This window comes from Pteropus medius, unplaced genomic scaffold (assembly GCF_902729225.1).
Source record: "Pteropus medius unplaced genomic scaffold, Ma_sr-lr_union100, whole genome shotgun sequence".
NCBI classification, from domain to species: domain Eukaryota; kingdom Metazoa; phylum Chordata; class Mammalia; order Chiroptera; family Pteropodidae; genus Pteropus; species Pteropus medius.
Genome location: NW_024354875.1, coordinates 20,305,571 through 20,327,623, shown reverse-complemented (window position 1 = coordinate 20,327,623; position 22,053 = coordinate 20,305,571).

Sequence of the window (22,053 nt, the reverse complement as noted above, 5' to 3'; positions counted from 1 at the left end):
CAGTGATGTTGAACATCTTTTCATATGTCTATTAGCCATCTGTATGTCCTCTTTGGAGAAATGTCTGTTCAGGTCCTCTGCTTATTTTTAAATTGGATTTTTTTTTTTTTTTTTGGTGTAGAGTTGTATGAGTTCTTCATAAATTTTGGATATTAACCCTTTAGCAGATGTATCATTGGTGAAAATATTCTCCCATTAAGTAGATTGTCTTTTTCATTTTGTTGATGGTTTCTTTTGTTGTGAAAAACTTTTTAGTTTGATTTAGTCTCATTTGTTTATTTTTTCTTTTGTTTCCTTGCCCAAGAAGATATATCAGAAAAAATGTATTGAGAGCAATGTCAGAGAGTTCGCTTTCTATGTTTTCTTCTAGAATTTTTATGGTTTTGGGTCTTGCATTTAGGTCTTTAATCTATTTTGTGTTTATTCTTGTATATGGTGTAAGAAGGTGGTCCAGTTTGATTTTTTTTTTGCCTGTATCTATTCATTATTTATTGAATAAACTGTCTTTACATCATTGTATATTCTTAACTCCCTTGTTACATATTAAATGACCACATAGGCATGGATTTATTTCTGGGCTCTCTATTCTGTTTCATTGATCTATGTGCTCATTTTTATGCTAGTAGCATACAGTTTTGATTACTATAGACTTGTAGTATAAGTTGATATCAGGTAGCATGATACCTCCAACTTTGTTCTTCTTTCTCGAGATTGCCATGGCTATTCAGGGTCCTTTATAGTTCCATATAAATCTTAGGATTATTTTTTTTAGTTCAGTAAAAAATGCCACTGGTATGTTGATAAGGATTGCATTGAATCTAAAGATTGCTTTGGGTAGTATGGACATTTTAATGATGTTAATTTTTCAATTCATGAGCATGATATATGCTTCCATTTATTTGAATCTTCTTCAATTTCTTTCTTCAATGACATAATTTTTCAAGTACAGGTCTTTTACCTCCTTGGTTAAATTTATTCCTAGGTATTTTATTTTTCTGATGCAATGGTAAATGGAATTGTTTTCTTAATTTCTCTTTCTGATAGCTCATTATTGGCATATAAAAATGCAATCAATTTATGAATATTAATTATCTATCCTGCTATTTCATTGAATTTATTGATCAGTTCTAATAATTTTTTTTTTTTGGTAGAATCTTTAGGGTTCTTTATGTATAGTATCATGTCATCTGCAAATAATGACAGTTTAACTTCTTTCTTTCCAATTTGGATGCCTTTTATTTTAGGGTTTCTTTATTTGCTACATAAAATCATTGAGGTTGGAGATCAATTACTCTTTACTTGATGAATCTGCTAATTCTTTTAATGAGAATTAAATGTCTTTTCATGATACTGATATTGCTCATAATATTAGGTAAATATAATTCCATAAAATTAGCCCACATCTAGTAGGTAGATTGTTTAGATATAGTAATACAGTGGTTCTTTTCTTATAACCATGGTTTGTATCAGTGATTCTCAACTGGGGACAATTTTACCCCTAGAAGACATTTGGCAGTATCTGGAAACATTTCGATTGTCATTGCTTGGGGTTGGATGTGCTGCTTGTCTCTAGTAGGAAAAGGCCAGGGATGCTGCTAAACATTCAACATTTCACAGTGCAGCCCCCACAGGAAGGATTCATCAGGCTCAATATGTCTGTGGTACCATGAGTAAGATACTCTAGTCTGTGTAAATATAGAGAAAGCTTATGAAGAGCAAGCTCTACCATGTGATGGTCATGCTATAGTTGCTTGTTACCTGTAGTCTTCTTAGGCTGTTGAATATTATTTGACCACTGAAGGAAAAACAAAGGAAGAGAACCAGGCAGCCAAATGATACCCTGTATTATTGCATGGAAGCTGTTTTGGTGCTGTATTTTAACTCATTAACATTTAAAAATTGTTATGCAGCAGAAAAATAATTATGTCCTTTTAACTGTTGAAACAGAATCCATTTTTCCAAGCATACTTTTTTAAGGGCATATTGCTAAAACACCAACTGTTTTACAAGCACAGTAATCACAGTGCTGTTGAGTTTACTGTGTTTTGTTAAGACACACTTTATAGTGTGGAAAAATGCATTTTAAAGTAATTCTTCTGGGCATAATTATGGAAAAGAATAATGGTATGCTTTATTTTTGTAAGTGAACAATTAGCTGCATAGTGACCCCCTCTGGCAGATAAAAGGTGCAGTGGTTTCTTCAGGTAATTCCTGGAAAGTTCAGACTCTAAATCTTTGACCTTCTCTTCAAGGAATGAGGAAGCTAATAAGAGAAAGTGGAAATGGAGAAAATTTAAGAGGCTCTGAAGACTTTAATCCCTTTCAAGAGGATAATTTATTCTATTCATGATCAGTAGTTCTGTTGTGGTCCTTAATTTTTCACTCCCATCACCCTTTAAGGCACTGGTTCTTCACCGGGTTTCATGGACCTACATATTCATAAATGGAATTTCAGGGAATTTCTGGAATTTCTGAATCACTAGGCATGTATACAAGACAGGTGTGTATGCAAATTTAAGAATATTACTAATGAAAGGTGGTCACGATTTTGTCAGAATTTCAAAAGTATTACATCTTCAAAAATTTTGAGACAATTCTTTAGGAAATTTACACATCCTACTGTAAATGGAATTTTAGCATTTGCGTGGCTTTGACAGAAGGTGTAGAATGTTTAAAAGGGTGCTGCTTAATCACTAATGAAGGTCTATAGCCACTTCTCAGTTTATAGACCTGATGTGGGATGCCTGGCCTGTAAGGTTTGCTTTGTCCTTTTTATTCTCATACTACACAAATGGGATCAAAGAGTCATAATCTTTATACTGATAGATGGCTTTCAGACTTCTTTGATTTGCCAAAAAAGAGCTGTAACTCTCTTAATTCAACCAAACTTGCCTTCGTCTGGTTTTTTAGCCTTGAAAATAGTCTTATTTAAATTAACACATATCTTTCTTATGTGGGATGTAATCTAGTTTGGGATTAAATATAAGGGAAATTTGTACATAAGAAAAAGAGAATAGTACAGTTTCATGTGTTCTTTCTACACAAGGGAATTTTGGTCCGGTCTAGATTATGTTGATGGCCTTAGGCTCATTTATATACTTCTTAAAAGATCCAGCTTCACGTGGCCTTCATATGCACCACTATCTTTATACATCATCAGCCTGTATGTGAAGCAGAGTGAGAAGGTAACAGTAGCTCTTGTAGTTTACTTTGGAAACATGCAAATTTGCTTTTTCCTACAATACAATTATGTAATGGCTGGACGTGTACTAATTCTCCATTTCCTTTTCTTTAAAAGTTGCCAGTCTGACTCTATTCTTATACAGTTTGAACAATCATGTTCTCTAGACTGCTAGCAGTAGGTGTGGGGCAAGGCAGAAGGGACAGCTGTGTTATTAATACAATATATTCCTACACTCAGCATTTCTCTGTTCTTGAGAGAGGATTATGTGACTTAAGTTTGTGGTAGTCAAAATTCAGTGAGAGCTCCCATACTCAAAAAATAGGTAAACTCTGATCATCAGAAGATAAAAGGTGGTAAACTTACTTTAAAACAAGCTCACTGTGAAAAGGCCCTAAGTAAATATATTTTGAAATAGATGCATTCTACTGAGTTATATCTGTTGTGGATTAGAAATACTTATTCAGTGCTATACTCATAGGATTTTTTAATACTAGTTCTTGATTGTAAATCATGAATTTACAATATTTGATCTGTGCTAAAATTGAAAAATATAAATATTAAATGATGGTACTATTATAGTACTATGTTTTCCTCAATACTATTAAGGAGGTTATTTCCTGAGGATACTGGAAGATCAAGTGCATATTATTCAATGGTCTAACCTGAAACAGGGCTAAGTGTGGGTCATCAGCATGAAAATTCAAATACAATTTTTCTTCTTAATTTAAATATCTTTAAGTGAATCTTTAAAAAATTATTTGCTTATAAGAGTTATGGCTCAGAATACTTTATGGCTCATGTAAAGTATGAGAAGACTTCTGTGTTTAAAAGTGATTTTAGCTTAGGACAACACTGGAGCTGTGGCGAGAACTCAATCCAACTTTTGCAGTTGAGGAAGCACTTGGGAGCAAAGGTTAATTCAGTTACATTATAGCTGCATCAGTGTCCAGTAACAGGTATTAAGGCCGAATATCATCCTAGTTATTCTACTGGGCATTGCACCAAGTTGGTTAAACAAATACAATGAGAGCCATGCCAAATTATCTACTTAAGGTCAGAACATGCCCTTTTGACGTATAATTTACATCAATGAAAGTAGTATGCCGATAACATTAATATGATCAAGTTTTCTCACTAGTCATAGTGATAGTACTTGTTGACATTCAAATGGATTTAAAAACACATTCTTTTAAGTTATATTATTCTTGAATTATGCTGGCCTAAAAAATTTTTTTTTCGAAATCTTCTCTCTTCAATGTGTTAATTTCAATAAATTCTCTAAGTATTTATTGAGTATTCCCTATGTGTATAAGCTACATAACTCACATTAGCACATAGAACTTGTTCTCTCTCCACTACAAAGTAGTTGGGGAGACAAAACATACACCATCAAATGCTAAGTAAAGAAGTATTTTTAATGCACTATTTAAGATAACAGCCTTTAAGATGAAAATGCAAGAAATATGACAAAGGAAGACATGCTTAATTGCTATAGGATTTCAAGGTATATATACAGAGAGAGAGAGAGTTTCAGGCTATGAAGGAGAACATTTTATTGGCATGAAGAGGCTGGACTGTGGCCTCTCAATAAATGAAATAGAGAAGAGTGGTCTAGTGCCAACGACATTGTGTGATGTGGTTAGAGGACAGTGAAGAAAGGTGTTCAATTGTGGTGAAAAATTTGTGAAGCTAATTCAGCCACAGTAGGTTGGATTCCGACTATAGAAGACTTTGAGTGACAAGCAGGGAGTTTGCAGTATAGTTTCTATTTAATTCTGAGCCACTGAAGATTATTCAAATTTCCTATGCTCATCTGTGTTCTTTTGGTGATCTTATGTATTTCAATATCTCCTTTTGGTATTAGAATGCAGGCCCAGACAAGGTACAAAAATCAATAAATTAAGTGAAATTAAGATTCCATGTCAGCAAGAAGGAACAACAAAATTACTTTTTCTAATCTAAAACACATGATAGCATATCCTTCCCAGGAATGAACTAACTATGGGTGTACTGTTCTCCAGCAATCATTGTCTAAACACACCACTACATTCATCGAGGTCTCTTGTGTACACAGTGCTGGTTGAGGTGTTTGTTTTATCCCACAGTTAACTGCACATTGCACCAGCCATCAATCACCAGTCATAGGTGTGTCTCTTAATTGCATTGAAAGGTCTTTGGAAAGTGACTTATATATATTATTTCTCTTCTCTTTTCACAGGTGAAAATCTTTGTTTAGAGTTAGAAAAGGATGCTGACTATAGACTATTATGTTATTTTTTGAGTTGCCTCCTAATATGAAAGAGTTAAGAATTGTTGGTGTTGTTCAGAATTATAATTCCAATTGTAAAAGTTTACAATATATTTCCTTAAAATAAGAAAACTGGTGTTTTTCTAATGACAGGGACTAGGTGAACTCATTACTAAATGTCTGATTTTTCTAAAAACAAGAAAGTAGATTTCACAGATTATAACCTGGTGACTAAGTTTACTTCTAAGCAAAATTTTAGAATAACTCATTTAAGTGTAGTTTTGTGAGTATTTAGAAGATGAATCCTTGGTCACTTTCAGCTAATTTACTAGAAATAGCTTGTCTAAGACTGATCTTGTAGCCTATCTTCCTTAACTCGAATATTTTTTTCTGCAATTCATTTATATAATTAACAAATATAAGTCCAACTTAATACCAGGCACAAAACAAAAGATCTATATGTGCAAGAGAGGCCTAATTCCTACCCTCATAGGGATTTTGTTTCATGAAGAGCAATATACCCAAACAAAACTGAAAACAAATGATAAGTGCACCCTGTAGAAGTAAACGCATGGTGAAGATAAAAGAATGTAAAAATGCCAATATATCAAGGAAGGAACCAAAAAAAGGGATGAAAAAAGGTTGATAGAGACCTATATGTGTAGAATCTGAAGATCATTTGCATATTTAAAATTGTATGTTATTTAGCCTCTTTGTTAGAATGAACTGGTTTGTGGTAACAAATGGTCTCAAAATGTCTTAGATTCAACACAGTAGAAATTTATACCTAGCTCTGGTAATGGTTTTGGGCAGTGTTCAGACAGGTAGGGTAGCTCTGCTCTATGCTACCTAGGCTCATTCAGTATTATATCTCTGGCATCCCGTAGAGTAGGGTTTCTCAACCTTGGAACTATTGACATTATTTGTTTTGGGAACCTGCTCTCTGCATTGTAGGATGTTTAGTAGTATATCTAATCATTAGAAACCAGCAGCAGCAGCACCCCCAGGCCCCATCAAAATGTCTCCAGACATTTCTAGATGTCGCTAGGAAGATAATATATCCATTGTTCTAGGGCCTCATTGCCATTTACGTTCAGGAGGTAGAAAGTGAAAGACACCACAGAATAGGAAAATCCATTTCTTTTTCTAGCTCAGAAATGGGAGATATCTCTTCCATTCACATTCCTGTGGAGACACATAAGTCATGTAGCTACATCGAACATCAAGAGAATTTGGGAAATATAGTCTAGCCACTTGCCCAGCTACAATCTTGTTATTTTAAGAACAACAACAAAAGATTTTGGTGGACTACTAGTGACTTCTGTCACACATTTCAAGGAATTAAAAGCTATAATTTCCCCACAGTTTGGGGAAGTTTCACTGTTAGCTTGTTATATTTGTGGAATATTTGTGTTTTACTTGGTGGAAGAATGTCTTGTTTCTGGATCAGCCTCCGCTTCTATTTTCTTCTCAGTGTTGGTAGAGAGAGTCACCTCTAGGCTATAGGCTTAGTAAAAGTCACCACAATCCTGAGGAAGCTCTCAAAAGTGTGTGATGTGGAACCCTCACATTGATTAAAATTTTGCTTTAAATATGTCTTGTTTTACTACTGAATTTTAAAGGTATGTGGCAAAAACAATACTAGCCTAAAGGAAAATAACAAAAATTATTACAAGGAAAGGAAATAAATCCTCCAAAAGAGATGAAAAGATCTTTGGATATTTAGCTAGTAAGAAGTTTTATTTTTTAAAGATGAAAATGTAAAATATTGCCCATGGAAAACTAAAGTATAAGACTTACACAACTATTACTGTGGGTAAATTTTTTATTAGATTTGTATAAAATAATTTAAATATTGAGGCAATAAAACATTAAAGTGGATCATCTCTGAGAAGAGAGAAAAAGAACAAGAAAAGGAAGAAGAAGAAGGAGAAGGAACAGGAGGAAAGGAAGAAGGGAGAGGTGGGAGAGGGAGAAGAGAAGAAAGCTGTTTCCTTGATGGTATCTTTAACTATTCACAAATGTAGGACTGAGTCAGAGCATTCTTCATTATTCCTTTCTACCTTCCTAGTATGAATATGGCCCACATATAGTGACTTGAAACTGAGTTAAATTAATATCTCCATTCTGGCCTTTGTAATTATTCCAGGAGTTGGTTCCTTTGAGAAAAGAGATGTTGAATTGTTGGATAGCCCTGAATATCCAGAGGTTTCCAATCTGATTACCTATAGACTGTTCCTTCAAGAAATTTCAGTCAAAATATAATCTTTTTTTTCTTTATGTTAATGGAATCTTGTTATTCTGGATATTTTCATCAGGTAAGTTATAGGACACACTCTTAACTAAACATTTAATGTCTTTTTAATATTAAGGACTTAAATTCTGGTTAAAGTGGTTTCTTTGTACATTTCCAAGGAAAGTTTTCGTATCACACGTGTTCATATAATCATGGCTGGAACTTCAAAATCCACTTCAATTCCATTTTTAACTTAGTATGTTCTCTTTGGCAATTTGCTTGTTCCAGAAGACTACTTCCCAGATCTGCTCTTTCATCTGGAACTAAGATTCTTATTAAGAAACCATGCCAGAGACCCACCATTGGAAAACATCCCTCTTTAGGGCGTAACTTGGCACTTGCAGACTCATGCAGAGCAACAGGATGTGACAATTTAGGACAAGAAAACAATGGTATACATTGTACTAAATAGAGTTTGACATGATAGAAGCAATTCGAAGGGGCCAAATGTAGTTTGCCAAGGCACTTGTTCTCTAAGGAGTCAGCACTGATTTTCCTGATACACTGGTAGCATGTTTAATTAAAGCAAGAAATAAAGACTAGCTTTTTCTTTGCTTCGAAATGTAGCAGCTGGTTAGAGTCTTCAATTTCTTAATCTGTGGAAGAAGTATGATCACAAGTTAATACATAGTTGCAGAATACACATTTCAGTGGGTCAGTTTAACATCTAAGATATTAATTATACAATGATTTTGAAAGCAAACCAAGATCTTAAATGAAGGAAGGAAACATATGGGGAAAATATCTTCCTGAAGGTGCAAATACATATTGATATAAAGTACTGAGTAAAAGTGATTGTTTATAGTACTCCTGTTTCCCAAACTGCATGTTCTAATCTCTCACTTACTTCAAGACCACAGTTTATGCTCTATGCATTCCCCTACTGTTTTCTTTGCAGATTAATTTAGAAATTCCACCTCAAGCTTCCTAAATTTTATACCCTTAAAATTTGTCTTCTTTTACCTCCTCTTTTTTGTTTCTGAGAACCAAATGTTGTCTCTTTCCATTTTATTTGTGTCTTCATTGTCATATTTGGCGTATCTCCTAGGACTCCGGAGATTTTAACTTCTGTTTTCAATGATGTTTCCCCAGCCTACAGGGTGGGATGTGGAAGATTACCCTAAATTCTTTAAGCAAACTTTTTCAAGCTACTTCGCCTTCTTTCTCACTCCCTTCTTGAAATTTTCAACCTCCAGGACTTCATCATTCAATAATTCCTTAGTCTTTTGCAATGAAGTTTTATATGGCACCATTCTAGGTTTTTCACTCACCTGTTAACCATTTTGTTTTATTCATTCTCCTCATCTAACCTTCTAAAAGTAAGTGTTTTCCAAGGTTCAGACCTTGGTCATCATTAGTTTCCTTACTTCTTCATATTGGCAACATTAGGCATACTCAACTCTTACCTCAAAATGAGTAATTAGTAATGTTATTGCCACGCATTTTATATCTTACTGGAGATTCTGTTTTACACTGTCAACTGCCTGTTGCAAGTCTCTAAACGCAGCACGTTCCAAACAAAATTACAATTTCTTCTTTGACCAAACCTCCTCATATTCTAACTCTCTAAGTTCCTATATACAATCACTTGTGAGATTTTCAAAAATTTACTTCTACTGCCTGTCTGTCTCCCACCACCCTTTTCACCTCTTGGCTTTTTCTCAATTAATATTGGTATGATTTCACGGTTTTCTAAATGATCTTTCTGCCTTCTATATTCTTTTTATTTTGTGGTTCTATAGCCAGATTTGTCATACGAGTAAATAAGCTTGACAACATGATCATTGAGGACAATGCTGACCTAAACATCAAAGACAGAGGAATATGTGTCACTGTTAAACTCACAGAATACAACTTGGTTCTCTATGTAGGCCATATTGTCCTTCAAGGGGCTCTCTAATGCCTGACATAACACCTTCTTGATGTCACTCTATTTTTTTACTTTCTCCAGAATGCATGTTGGATTCGTGATAGACGTGATAGGGGTAAGAGACAGACGACTATTCCAATGAAATTCTCATTCAGCTCAAGAATGACCTTGTTCTATATTCTGTTTCTTCCAATTTACTTTTTCACTCTCATTAAATTAGATTTCTATATCATTGTTTTGATGGACTTTTGCTATTCACTGACCTTCCATGGATCTTTGCTACACAGAGTCTAGTTGAAAACTTCTTAGCTTGGCATCAAAGTTGTCTTTTCTTGCTACAGTGAGAGAGAATAACACTTCTTAAGTGTCCTTAGGAGATTAACTGACCCACTGTGAAATCAGGAAAAAAAACATTTGAGTTGACTAGGACTATTTGCTCTCCTTGATCATATGCTGTGGTTGTTACAATTCTGCTGTAAAATAGTTTATAAAACCTTTGGTTCTAGAATTTTATTTGGAATGATGTTAGTGTGGTAGAGATTTGCAGTGTTTATCAGTTTAGATTTACAAGTTTTCTTACTATTTGTCTTCAATTGCCATAGTAACTATTTAAATTCTTTTCAAAGTATAAAAACAAAACATTCTTTCCTCTAGTTAGGATGGTTGTCTTCATCTGAAATGAAAACCACAGTTGAGATGATCATTGTCTTTCCAGGAAAATGAACAATGATGAAAGTAATAAATGATACTCAAATTATATTCAGATAATTTTTCTACCAGTTAGAATGAATTATGGTGTTGGTAACTGCCATATTGGCATTTAAAAATCCACTAGTCCAAAAATTAGAAAATGCCTATAGACACATACAACCTTCATTGCCAGTTTATTTCAAAAGCAGGTGCTTATAGAGGTCAATTAGAAAAGATAACAATCGTTATTACTTCAATAGGTTTTACACTCTCTTATCTACCAAATTTCCTAACCTGACAAAATTAGAAATATAATGGAAAAGACTCTCTTGCTAAAACAATTACATGAAGTATTTAATTCACTATGCTTTTTGGTAAATGGGTCAGAATATATGTCTCAAGCTGTCACTCCTTGGAAATGTACTTGTCCTAGACAAGGTTGCTGATGTCATGGTTCACGTCCAGGGAAAGGTTTACAATTGAAGCCGATGTGTATCTGATTCAACCCTGTGGCAGAAAAACTGGATGAAGCAGTTTTTTTTCCCCTTCCCGGTTACAGAGGCATGTGATTCGTGCAATAGCTTTGGCTTGGCAAATAGGGAAGTGTCAGTGCTAAATCAGCTTTACTCTAAGGGCATGGTGTGCCTGTGTTTCTCAACTCGGAGAAACTCAAATCCAGGACCATTTTACTTCAAGAGGAATACACATACAGAACAAACATTCTCAAGGTCAGGTATAGGTGTTCTTTGTTTTCCACCACAAGAACAATTTTTCTTATTGAGAAAGAGGCATAGAATTCATTCGTGTTGCTGAACAGAATTCATTCGTGTTTCTGAACAGTAAACCTCATAAAAATGTTCCTAGAACCACTCTTTTTTTTTAAAAGAGAAGATGTTATGCAACCAGTATTTATGAAATAATCAAATATCGAGGGGTGGCAGCCTAAGTTTACCTTCCTGAGCAGACTTTTTGTGGATGGGTCAGATTTCTATGGCATAAGGTAGTTAACAATTGCAATAAGTAACTAATCAAGCCATATTGCATGATTTTTTTCTTCAGTTACAGTATTTCAAGTAGCAATAAGTTTGGGGACTGAGTCATTTGGATTATTTTTCTATTTTCTTTTGGTGGAATAAGTAGCAGTTAAATGATATGCTTTTCTGATATATATATATATATATGCATCTATATAGATGATATATCTATGTATGTATCCATATATATAGTTGTTATTGTTATTATTATTTTGCGGTTCAACACAGCTTATTTTTATAGAAACAAGGTTCAGCAACTTGATAAAAGAAATTTGAATTTTCCAGATGCCTGTTTTGGGATGGAGAGGTGTGAATTTTCCTTTACTCATTGTCTTCTGCTATTGGAGACAGATTTCCGATTACAGATGCATGGGATTTTTTTTTTTTTTTTTTTCATGCACGGGCTCAGTAAATACCTCTGGGTTCCCCTCCTCTTGTCAGTAATGAATGCTGTCCTATTGTTTCCTTTCAGGTTGTGCCACTTCACATCTCTTACCTTTTCTCCCCTTAGTTTTATGTAAATTGTGTGTGGATAATGGAATGAAATGGTTTCCATGGAGCTGAACAAATATAGGTCAGAGTGTAAGAAACTCTTCCTCTCTTGAAGTACACAGGTGAATTTTCATATAATTTTAATTATTCAGTTTTATAAGTAGGACTGAAACCGTGAACAAAGTTGAGCTTCCTGTGAGGTAGACCTTCACTTTCTCTCATAAAATATGTATATATAGATATAATAAAAATGCAAACTACACAAAAACATTAGAACTTAGTAGCAAGAAAAACTAGATGGAAAATCTTTTTTTTTTTAATTAAATATATTTTTATTATCTATTGTAATATAGTTGTTAATATATAAAGTCACTAAAGCTGAGTGACTTTATGGTTTACCTTTTGGAGCATCAGCTTTAAATCTCTAAATGCACTTTTTTATAAAGTCACTAAAGCTGAGTGACTTTATGGTTTACCTTTTGGAGCATCAGCTTTAAATCTCTAAATGCACTTTTTTTTTAAAGTCCCCTATACGTAAGCTAATCTCTCATTTCTTTATCTATTAATTTATTTATTCAATAAATATGAAACTTTGGATACAATAGACCAGAAGTTGAATCCTAGTTCTGACCCACACTCATTTTCATTTGGGAAAGATGGCAAACCTCACTGAATATGAACTTCTTTGTGGATGAATATGGGATGATCATACTATCTTACAAGGTTGCTAAGATGCAGGACACTTGTGCATAAACTGCCTGATTGAAGGCCTGCCACAGTGTGGCCATGAGAAGGTGACATGTAGACCTCCACCTACAGGTAGCAGGATGACCAAGAGCATCTGCTTCTGTGATCTGAGATCCACCAAAGCATTGGCAATGAGGCCATGCCTAGGCCAATCCCAGCCTGTGAGTGGGTGGGAGTGTCAGGGATAGTAACACAGCTTTATTCCGGAAGACAAGGGCCTTCTTGGTGCGATCGCTTTGGCTTAAGGACACCTTGAAACTTCCTTACACTGCAGGACAGTCTGGGACACTTCCACTCAACCTTCCTTTCTTAAATTTCACTTTCATTATGTCCTGAAGACTCTCCCAACCTTTCTTGGCTCCCTCTTCATGTTTCCTCACAGATATTTTCTCTAATAAAATCTTCGCATTTCAGTGTCTCCTTCTTGGAAAACACACACTAACTAATACAGATGCTCATTAATGATAGTTGTTTTAAAGATTATTACATGCAAAGCACTTTCTTGGGCTCAGTTCATGATGCAAAGCTGAATTAAGCATCTTTCATTATTTCAAAAAAGTGGGAACATGCTACTGATGAGTGATGTCAGTAGGCTAAAATATATAATATTGAATACTTTTACTCCTTAGATAAGTGTCATAAAATTAACGATGGACAAAATAAAATGAAAGAGCACCTTTTAAAACAATGTCATTTAGAAATGTGACTCTAGTGCATTTCTAGTCTCTTAATATAAATTTGCTCTAGCGTAATACCTCAGGCAAATGTTTGTGAAAGGAATATGCAATGAGGGATTTCCAACACAAGCTTAATTTACTCTAAAATATGCTATGTATTTTGACAATCATAGTCCTACCAGAACTATGAGCAGTTTGGTAGTGGAAAGAAAAAAAGGCTTTGATTGAACAGATTCCTCTCATTTATTATGTCCTCTGTAGGATCCTTATATTTTTTATTTGTAAAGTAAGTTTGTTTGAGGTAAGGTAAGTAAGGTAAGTTTGAACTAGATGAGCAAAAACTCAATACTCTCTGAACTTCTGAGTTCAGTAGTTCCATATCCTTTCAAGTAAATTGATTGGTGATGATTGGAATATTGAGATGCCTCATTTCATTAAAGTTTCCATAACTAAACTGACCATTCCCATCGCTAAATTTTGGAGAGGAATTTCTAAAAGGAAAATTATTTTTCCTTTTCCCTTTCTTACTGTCTCTCAACAAATAAACATAGGTGTGTGTGTTGTGTGTGTGTGTGTGTGTGTGTGTATGTGTGTGTGTGTGTGTGTGTATTGACACTGATGTGTGCCTGTCTGATTTGAAAGTAGGGAAGAATTTTGTTTTTAGTTTGTTAGAAATGAATCACTGAATACCGCTCTTAAACTTTGGTTATGTTTTACTTTTTAATAGTTATTTTTAAAAATCTTATAGAGCGCTGTAGATATAACATTAATTTTCACTCTCCCAGACAACTTAAGAGAAAGGCATATGTGATTATTATAATTTTATAGATTAGCATCTTAAGAAACCTAAATTTGAGTGGCTTTTTCAGCTTCAGGAATAGATAAGACACATGCTGATTTCCAATTTCCATTTGACTCTACAGATATTACCTGTAATTTGAGGAAAATTGTATTAACAAGTCCAAATACCTTGAATTTTTGCCTTTCATCAAAATTCTGCTGGATACCAGAGAAGGGTATTAATTGCTTGACTGTGTAATACACATACCAAAGGTGTGGATTAATGAGAATTATCATCTCTGATGTGAAATAATCCAGTTATTTCAATCAGAGCAATCATTCCTTCCTCTTTTTAACACCAAAGTTCATAAGTAAACTGTTCAGCAAATTTGTGTTTGAGGCAGAAATTTTTCAATTTGCTTAATATCCCTATCTTTCACTGTAACTCCGAAGTAATATTTTCCATAAAACCTGAGATTGTTCTTGTTGCCTTGGCTACTGATAAAAGTCCTTAGGACTGTTGAGTCTGGGACACGAGGACATGTGAGCCTTCTTCTCCTTAGTGAATCCCTCCTGACCAGACTCCAGCAAACCCTTGGCTCTAGACTGACTAACCACTTCTTTCTACCCTCATTATCTTTGTAGACTCTGCTTTTTCACACTAAATATTAATGTTTACCTTCCAATTTATTCTCCTACTTAAGCCAGATATGTTGTTATATAAAGTATCTATGGGTTAACCCAATCGCCACAACACTGATGTTTAGGACCAAATCATTTAGAACAAATTATTTGCGTAAATCTGAGTTCTTAAATATATCAATAAAGTTTTCTTTTTCAATGAATGTATAAAATCAAAAATCTATCCGGGGTGCTATTAGCTTAATTCTGGTATAAAATTATGCTCTTTATTCCTTAAGTTTGTGGTGTCATTCCGGAACTTTTGTATATTCTTTTCCTAAAACTTTTACGTCTACCTTAAAATTTCCAGTATCCCTCTGCTTTTATGTCCAATAAAGCTTCAAACTTTTCTCCCATCAATAGGTAGGCAGAAAAATGATAAGTATAGCCTTTCTCAATTTTAACTTTTCTTCTATAAATATTTCTTAAGTTTATATGCTGCTCTTGCTTGAATTAGAGAGACAAGGTCTGATTTTGCACAAGTCATTTTAAGTTTAACATCTCAGCAGTTTCTGGTGTCCCTCATAGAACCATAACTTCAGGAACTCTGCTTTCTGAAGGCAGATGACCTCTTAATTGAAGAAGCAAGGATGTCTGGCAGTTTATCCATAGTCACACACTTGAAACCTGTCTCTGGATATTCACAGGTTAGCTCTTGGGATAGTCCAGGGGAAAAAAGCTCCCATGGCCAAATAATTTTAGGAGGTAATGAATAAACAATTCATGCTTCCCCCCTGCCCCCAGGTGGACCTGCCCTCAAATCTTATTCAGAAAAATTGCCTACAGCCTATTTTCTATAATTTTGGGGAAAAAGTTTCTATGGGCTCTTTTTATAATATATTCTGGCATCTTAGAGAACTTGCTGACCAGAAATTCTAACATCTGACCTAAGCATCCCCTGTTTGGGAATCTATTATTGTCTCCAATTTGCAATTGATTAAACACTGTTATTTAGATTGTTAGCTTCCTGAAGGAAGAGGAAGCATCTTTATGTTACTGTATGACTTAATGACAGGCATTAAGTATGTGAGTAATATTAGTAGTTCTGTCAAATTTATTGATTTAAATCAAGTAAAAAGTAGAACACTCTTGTTATATATGTAGCTGCCTGGGTAATAAGAAAGGCCAGCAATATTTTGTAAAGACTCTATGCATGGCAGCTCTTAATCTTGGATGTATAGTAGAATCGCTTGGAGCGCTTTAAAAGAATTGTGATGCCCTGGTCCCACCCCAAACTAATGAAATCAGAATCTCTGAAGAGCTAAAGGATATTGGGCCAAGGCATCAGCATTAAAGCTCCCCAGAAATTCTAATGTACAGCCAGAGCTGAGAACCAAGAGTTAGTGAAATATCAACTTATTTCTGATGATTTTTTTCATGAGTGTAAGTTGGTGCCAAATAGTTGGATATCTCTGTTTGTGTGTCATCTTCTGAGGAATTACTTGGGCTCCTGAGACTTTAATTCAACGAGGCACATCTTAGGCTATGAGATGACCTCTGTGTGTGGTGCCACAGAGCTGACCTAACCAGTTGGTTAAGCCAACTTATAGGAAAACAGAAGCCTGTGATTATCCAAGGGAACTGTTCTCTGAGCTTCAGGTTACCAGGAACGAAGTGCAATCAGTTTGGACTCCCACAGGCTTTAGCCTTAGAACAGAGAGTCAAGAGAAAAGAATTCATGGGTAAGCCCTTCCCTTTCATTCACATGCCTGCATGTATCTTGTTCTATAACCCCAGGGTGCAGGCCACTCATTTATTTCTCCAGTGCCCCTTTAGGCAGTTATGTCTGACCAACATCGATTAGCCCGTTGAACATACGGGTATGGTATGCTGACATCACAAATTACTAACAACAATATAATGAGTTTACATGTAAAAAAACCAAAATAAAAAAAAAATCCTTTGCAATCAATTAACACCTAAGTAATATACATTTGGATGAGTAAGTAGGTGGATAGTTTATATCAGAATGAGTCCTTGTAAAGTCACTGCCTTTACCATTCCAATGCTGTTGAACCCCTTCTTAGGTTCCTGAGCTTGGTTCTGAATGTATGTGGCTTGCTTATCTTAGTCCAGTCACTGGGACCTGTCAGTGTCATGCTTCTCTCCCTGTGGGCAAAACCCAGGTCACATGGCAGAAATGGCTGACTGATATGCTGAGATTTTGATCTCCTCAGCCCCCAGGGAGATTGGATGGCCTAGGAGGGGCGGACACCACCGGGCAGCCTTCTCTAGGTGCTACACTACATACTGCAAATACTACTTTCTATGTGTCCCAAGACATGAAAAAGTTTGGGAAGTATATGTTTTCATGTTCAAAACTGGATTATTTTTCTGATTTGTAAAAAAAAATACATATATAAAATATTATATCTACTTAGCAAATTCCATTTACTAGAAAACAAAACTTTTATTTCATCACTTAAACTTTGACATGCATTTACTATATGGCCCATAATAAGACCTAATTTTCATGAAGATTTTCCTTTCCGACATTTCTTAGGGAATTTTTGTTTTTTGAATCCTGAATCCTCAGAAAAATCCTCAGAAAAATTCTCAGAAAATAGGAAAACGCATTATAATTCTCCAGCAAGAATTAAAACTTAATATTCAAGAAGGTACTGATTTGAAGGAATCCACCGATATTAAGTCAAAAGCAAGAGCAAGAAACACTGACAAGGGAGTAGAAGATTCCAGAAACTGGAACTGAGCAAGGAGGAGAGAAGTGATCACCTTCTAATCAGTCGGTCTTGCTTGTAGTTGTTGCCTGGTTATAAGTGTGTGTTTGAGGTTCTGTCTGTTATGGGCACAGTCATTCTTGCAAATAAAATATTGATAAGTTTACGCACATAGTATATTTTCAAGTCCTGTGAGTAGTGTTCCATGAGATAACAAGTTTTGAGAGGAAAAAAAAAATTCTTTAAATTGGAAAATTCAACATGTGAGTTTGTGTAGTGCTATTAACTTTGCCAGGAGATTCAAATGTTATCTTATCTGAATATTACCAAATAATGTTCACCAGAGTTTTCCAATGTTTGAATATTCACTGGAGGCTACAGCTCTTTGTGAGTACCTTAACAGTAAAAATACAAATAATATACAATGTTCAGAAAGGAAGTAAAAAAAAAAAAATCTAAAATCTAAATTAGCAAAAGAAATATCAATTTTAATAGCAAAAGCAAAATCAGAGCAAGTAGACAAAATATTTCCATCATTAAAAAGATAATTAGTTCATATAAAGAAATATGAACCTTATTATCCAACTTAATGTACTTCTGGATGCATTTTGAACAATGCAAATATTCTACATCTGGAATATTTGTCATGCAAAAAAAGTCAAGACTAGTGGATACATTAACTAATACTTTGTGTGTTTAAAATTTCATTTTAAGAGTAATAACTTTTAAATATTAAATCTTTATGGTGTTGTCTTTTAATTTTTTAAGTGATTTTTAATTGGCATTTTTGTACTATTGATTCATTTTAAAATTTTCAATTATTGAATATTTATATCATGTTGAGATAATTTTTGTTATTGAATTTTGTGATATATATTGTTTCATAATAGTAACAAATCATAAATTTATTATTACATTTTTAAAACAGAAAACCTTTGAAAGTTTAATAGAAAGCCTCTCAGAAAAATGATTTTCTGTTTATTATCACAGTCATCCATTTTTTTAAAAAGCACAGAAAGCATTATGAAAAATACAGAATGTTACGATTTGGGGAATTTCAGAGAATGTCTTGTGTCCTAATTCTAAAGGATGATATCAGGAATCTGTAATGTTAAGATATAAACCAAAAATATCATGGGGCCAGTACCAGGGACAGAGAAGATCAACATGAAGCCTGTGAGGCAGGAGAAAAGTTGGAGGGTTAAGCCAAGTTCAATTATAGGGTGTCAGGACAGAAGACACCAGGAGCATAATGGCGTGAATACCAGAATTGGAATCCTGAAGACACATCAAAGTCAGGAAACATCAGAGGCAAATGAGAGGGCAGAAGAAGGGGAGTTAAAAAGGAAACTAATTCCAGGGATCAACATCTTCTGGAATCAAGATTACTTTAAAATGACTGAGCATGGATCTCTGTGATCCCTAAGACAAGACATTTTAAAGGAACAGCCTATGGTCAAACATTGCCTTCTGCAGAGTTTAAAGATTTAAGAATATACATTTATAAATTCACCTTTTGGTAATAGATTAATGGGAAATGGTGATAGGAAAAAAACCTTTTCAGCAATCAAGAACTTTTCTTACCTGTCTACGGACTATGTGGGCATAACCCCTCCCCTTCCCTGATTTGTAAGCAGAAAACTACAGAGAGCTGGAAGATACAAAAGAGAGGGGTTGGGGAGAGAAGGGGCAAAACTGAGAGGAGAGGTAAAATACATAGATGTGGAGTCATTCAATAATCTGGGGGTGGGGAAGAGAAAGTTGAGGTTTTTATTCTCTTTCTCATCTTGCATGAGAAAGAAAGGAAATATTCTTTATCCAAGTTAAGTGAGGAACCTTCAATATATTTACTTGTAGAAATTGGAGGTGCCTGCAAAACATCCTGGTCCTCATTTAGACTTCTGCTAATCTCATCTTTGTGACTACTTGGGCAGGAGAAGAGAGTTGGAGAGAAGCATCAGGCAGACAAGAGAACCTAAACAGCCCACAAACTGACTGTTTGATGTGGCACAAATGTGCTTTGTTCCTCTGGGTCTCTGCAGTCTGGACAAAGTGGCTAGACCTGATATGACTTGCTGAAGACCCACCTAAGGGGACTGGATGAGTGATTCCACTGCAAGAAGTTAGAGGAAGCCTACTTAGCAGGTTAGAAGAGGTTGAATGAGGGCAAGTCTCCCACATCAGACATCTGTTGAAGTGAGGTGAATTGCACTCCTCCTCCTTCCTCAGGCACCCACTTGTGTTCCAGGGAGCATCAGCATTTGTGCAAGGGCCATTCCAAAGGCTTCATGTAGCAAAATCAACAGAGTTCATTCCAATTGCACATCTAGGTTCTTTTCTCTTAAAAAAAATATATTTCTCCTTGGTAATCATAATCCATGGGTATTTTATTGACATTCCAATTGCATTATTCTTTTCTAGTTCTTTAAACATATCGCACTCTTTTTTTGTTTCTGGGCTCTTGCATGTGATACTGTTCTATTTGCTTGGAATGCTTTTCTTCTTGCTCGGTAGTTTGTTAACGTTCATTAATTCTTTCAATTTAAATGTCGTGTCTTCAGAGAGGTCTTCCTTGAATCCTCAATAATTTCATCATTCTGTAATATGCTTTCTTATCACCCTGAAATTCTCCCTTCCAACAAATATGTCAGGGATCATATCTGTCTTATTTAAAACGGTCTCAACAAATGAAGGAAAGTAATTATGGACCAAAAGGAAGAATGAGAAAACCAGATTCATATTATGTATGAAAAGAAATCAGTTGTATGCTATAGACCATTTGCATTTTGAAAGCATTATCTGCAGCCTAATAAAAAGTCAGTTAAATGTGTCTCTAGCCATTTGTCTGTAGTCATGATTCATATACTAGCATTGATAATATTGATTTTGATTTTTTTATTAATTTTTTTGGCAAGACTCAGGGGTGTGAAAGTCCTCTGGTTTAACCTAGGTGGGTCTTTCAAAGAGATGGAGCGAGTTGTGGTTCACATGAGATGGAATGAAGAATCTTAAGGTGTCACCTTAAAGATCTCTACCCCAGTGGTCCATACTCTGCCAGAATTCTCATGATTAGATTAGACACTCCTTTTAAAGGCAAGCTACAATAAGGAGGGATGCAATTTTAAAGTGGTGTTAGGGCTAATACGAATTATGAAACAGGTTTCCTTTGGTCGTCTTGTATTCACATGGAATCTTCTACTCAAGGTCTGTATTTCCTCATCCAGTTAGATAGATCTGGCCTGGTGAACAGGTGAACAGAAAAGGGGTCCGAAGGGCACTAGGAAGTCCCCAGCTTCTTAACTGGGAGAGGAGGAGCCTGACATAGTTAACTTTCACGGTTCCTATTAGTGTTGGCAATCCATGATTTCATATAAAATGGAGCCTTTTATTGTAATAAAATAGCACTGAACTAGGAGTCAAAAGATCAAGTCTTTTGTCATTAACAATCTTGGATGTCAGTTAATTTCTTCGAGTTTCAGTTTCTTCCTCTGAAAATTAACAGTTATAATTTATGAGGACTTTTCCAACCTTAACATTGAATACATATTGATAAGTATTCCCAATAAGAGAATATGAAGGAATAAACTTTGAGAATTCTTTCATAATAATGCAATAATTCCACCTCTGTGTTATAAGGATGGGTAATGGGTAATAAATATATTAAAAAGGGAGAAAGAAGTTTATCTAGAACCCACAAAAGTATATTAAAGAAGAAATCTCCTGAACATGAATTTTTATTGCAATGTCCGTTGTTCTTCGATAGGAAATTGAAAGAAGTGCTAAACAATTTAGAAATATGATCCAAACAGCAAAGTCTCTGGCAGGTTAAAGGAAATGGGGGAGGACAAGATTACTTTCATGAAACACATTTAAGAGAGAAATTTTAGATGACCTTGGCTTTGGCAAAATATCTTCCCAGGCATTAAAGGTCATACGAATTTCTCCAATATCTCTATGAATGGATTGATGTGTTACCGTATTTCTATTACTTCCGAGTGAACCTCACAAACTCCAGGTTCTTTACTTCCATATTATGAGTTGAAAGGGATAAGAGGGATTAAGAAAAAGTAAGATTCGCATTTACTCTTTGTAAAAATTTCAAGCCAAGTTTGCTTTCGCCATGTACAAAGTGGCATTAGCGAGGGGCTTACTCTTTGTATGAGAAGTCACCGCACGCCGCAGAAATCTGTGACTGGGCTCTCAAGATGGCCCGTTTTAAGGCCAGAGGTCCCATTTCTCCTGAAATTCAAAGGTCTGCTATAGAAGAGAAGCATGCAGGGAAGATTCCTCTATAAAAGGTCGTAGTTGGTATGAGACAGATACCATCACAGGGCAACAGGGGGGCTCAAGATCAGTGGGTTGAATTTTCTGCCTCTCTTTAGGGGCCTTCAAACTTACAAAAATTAATCCTTTTGATTGACTCTGTCTCCTAATCTTGAAGATAAGCTCAGAACACTTACCAATTCTCAACATCGTTTACCAGGCCAAGTCTTAGCACCAAATTAATAATTTTGTCATCACTGACCTTTCCAATCTTCCCTTTTTACCTGCCCACTTGGTAGCTCAAGTCCTCCTTCCTTCTCCGTGAAAATTTATAAGTGTTGGGATTTAAAGATATCAATGCATTCAATCTTTTCATTGTCAAAAGAGAAAACTAAGATCCAAAGGGGTTAGAT